At 39.8% G+C, this 3,059-nt stretch overlaps 1 protein-coding gene and 2 long non-coding RNA genes across 3 annotated transcripts in view; 2 read left to right on the forward strand and 1 right to left on the reverse strand.

The window, feature by feature from the left end:
* Positions 1-173, forward strand: part of LOC106514553 (uncharacterized) — a 12,237-nt gene extending 12,064 nt beyond the window's left edge. The window contains exon 3 of the long non-coding RNA XR_001309895.1: positions 163-173. This is a non-coding gene — a long non-coding RNA (uncharacterized LOC106514553). The remainder of the gene's footprint in view (positions 1-162) is intronic.
* The window catches only part of sh2d3ca (SH2 domain containing 3Ca), a gene marked incomplete in the record, with an annotated part of 74,791 nt that overhangs the window by 32,967 nt on the left and 38,765 nt on the right, over positions 1-3,059 (forward strand).
* LOC106514554 (uncharacterized) overlaps positions 1-3,059 on the reverse strand; it is a 14,881-nt gene that overhangs the window by 4,030 nt on the left and 7,792 nt on the right. The gene's annotated exons all lie outside the window — the stretch shown is intronic.

The following is a 3,059-nucleotide window of genomic DNA, read 5'->3' on the forward strand; positions in this document are numbered from 1 at the left end:
TAATAATAATAATAATAATAAGAAGAAGAAGAAGAAGAAGAAGAAGAAGAAGAAGAAGAAGAAATCAAAGAAAATGTCTTTACATTTAAGAAACTTGGGATAACACATGATTTTACCCATTTAGTCACAAAAATGACATATTTTCTTTTGAACTTGGCTCAGCCAAAGAGAAACAGGAAGTGACATCAAAGGGGAACTATTTAAGAAAAGAAACCCTGGTTTTTATTGAAACAAAATTATTTGAACTTGGACTCTTCTTCATCTCTCTTCTACTAAAAATATTCTAAATAAACCTCCGATTCTTCCCTACACCCTGTGTTGTTGGCCGTTTTAGCACTGCTCTGTTCRCATTCACACATTCCCCKTTGACATCACTTCCTGTTACTTCGTGTGGGAATATCTCAACAACTGTTCATCTCAGMGGCGTGAAACTTTATTTTGCTAAAAGTTATCATTGTTTTCTTTCCAAGAATGTATTCATTTTTATTACAAAAAAGTTGGTTTTACAGGCACTTTAAGGAATGCATTCGGCCTGCAGAGTTTCAAACTAAAACCATCTTATGTTCAGAAACGAGGAAGCTTTTTTGGACAAACTCTGCGCAAATTATTACACTTGACACTCAAGTGTGTTAATGACTGTCAGTTGATACCTCATTAAGCCAGTTTGTGTTTTATTAAAGTTTTATGAAATATTGTCCAGTGGTTCGAGACATATTTTAGTAACAGATAGAAGCGAGCACACATTCCTCCCCCCCTCCGTTGCCTTTTCCCAACAGGCAACAAAGATGAAGGTGAACGAGTGTGCAGCGCTCTGTTAGAGGCAAACACAAACTAATTTCTCACTAGCGTCTCTTTGAGGATGAGCCTCTCCTGGGAGTGTTTACACTCTCCCACCCCGCCTCGCCTCGCACACAAACACACGTTCACCAAGGCTGTTTCCTGTTGTTTCCTTGAAAGCAGCTGTGAAAGGCAAGGCTGCTGTGCACATGTGAGCGTTGATGAAAAGTGGTGTGTGTGTGTGTGTGTGTATGTGTTACAAAGTGAGGGTCCCAGTGAGCAAAAAAAATGTCCATCTGCATCACTATGACAACAGCTTGATGACAAGAGAAACAACACCCATCTCCCAACCCCCATCATCTGTGTGTGTACTTGTATATGTTACCTTTTTAGAACCGCTTCTGGTATACACACCTAACTTGTTAAGACCAGTAATCCCTGTGGAGACCAAAGACCAGTCCTAATATGGTGGAGTTTCATTTTTGGGTTGAGGATTAGGTTTATGACCAAGGTGTAAATTGAGTTTAGGTTAGATTTAGGGTCAGGTATGTACTGGGGTCGTTAGGGTTAGGGTTAGGTTAACGGGGTCAGGTTCAGGCTATAGAAACATTGGAAATGAATGGAAGTCAATGAACAGTTCTGATAAGGATAGAAATACAAACTTGTATGTGTGTGTGTGTTTGTGTGTGTTTGTGTGTGTTTGTGTGTGTGTTGTAGTGACATTCCTCTCTGTGCAGTAGAGTTGTGGAGTATCCTATCAGGTAATGCCTCTACCTCAGAGTGATGGACGCAACCCCAGCAGCCTAATAACAATACCCTAATAGTATGCCTCAGCAGGGAGCGTTCATACACACACACACACACACACACACACACACACACACACACACACNACACACACACACACACACACACACACACACACACACACACACACACACACACACACACACACACACACTAACGAGCTCCACTGCTGCCTCTGTGAATGGAAGTGATACCTCAGCAGCACTTTGCCTCTGTGCATCTCAGCCAGCCAATTGTACAGCTCCCTGCTCTACCTCCAGGAAGGGATGACATCATCTCTGGCCAATAGCGTCTCAGCTGAAGGGCGTGCTTCTTTCTGCTGGCTGCATGGCCAGGGTGATGAGGAAGCTTTTGTGTGTGTGTGTGTGTGTGTGTGTGTGTGTGTGTGCATGCGCGCGCTTTTATTAGGAAGGTAAAACTGATTTACATGCATCCATCGTCTACCTATGGGATCAAACGTTTTTTCCTGTCCTCTTCCTCTCTGTTATCACTCTTCTCTGTCTCATTTCTGTACTAAAATGATCTTTTCACGTTTTTCTCCGTTCTTATTAAACCTAAATAAACAGAGCGTCAATCTTTGTTTCCCTTTCTTTACTTCCTGTTTGTCTTTGCTGCCTTTTCAGCTCCATCTTCAGTGACATCATTTTAATGTCTTTTATTGAGCATTGAGTTACAAAATCAGTCGATAGGTCATCATATGAGCTAGCAAAATGTATTTCTTGTACTGAATGCTGACACTGCTGGCTGGTTGTCACCGTGACAGAGGAGCAWGTTGCTAATAGAGCTCAGAGAAAAGTGACTGTTCGTGTGGCTTTATAACTGTACATTATAAGATTAAAATGAAACTATGACTTTATTACTTTTTAGTTATTACAACAGTTTCCATTGCTCCAACACACCTGATTTATCACATCATGTACAGTGAGTAGACGTTCTTAAAGTACCATGAATCATGGAAAAACATGACTATTAGATGCAGTCCAGAGAAGACCTACAGTGCGTTTTGGTGACATCTTAATGTGGTGAGAACTAAACAAAATCACACAGAGCTAAACAGTTAGCAGCTACATGCTCCATGCTACTGGACAGAGGGCATGCTGCATCATGTATTGTATTGTACTGTATTTTATTTTTTAGATAGAATTGAATTTGTTCATGTTTGTTTATGGTAAATTATGTTGTTCTTTATAATTTAGATTGAAAATTAACAAAAAAGAGAAAAAAACATTGATGTTCTTTAATGTAAACACCAACTGTAGTGTTTATTTTTAATGTTTTTTTTTACTGATCGAATGAGTAAATGAATGTTTTAGTATGTGTACAGCACTTTGGTCCTGTGGGTGCTTAAAGTGCGCTCTATAAATAAATAAAGCTGGTATTGTATGGTATGGTATGGTATGGTATGGTATGGTATGGTATGGTATGGTATGGTATGGTATGGTATGGTATGGTATGGTAAGGAATGGTATGGTATG

Source organism: Austrofundulus limnaeus, unplaced genomic scaffold (genome assembly GCF_001266775.1).
Source record: "Austrofundulus limnaeus strain Quisiro unplaced genomic scaffold, Austrofundulus_limnaeus-1.0 Scaffold20, whole genome shotgun sequence".
Taxonomy (NCBI): Eukaryota; Metazoa; Chordata; class Actinopteri; order Cyprinodontiformes; family Rivulidae; genus Austrofundulus; species Austrofundulus limnaeus.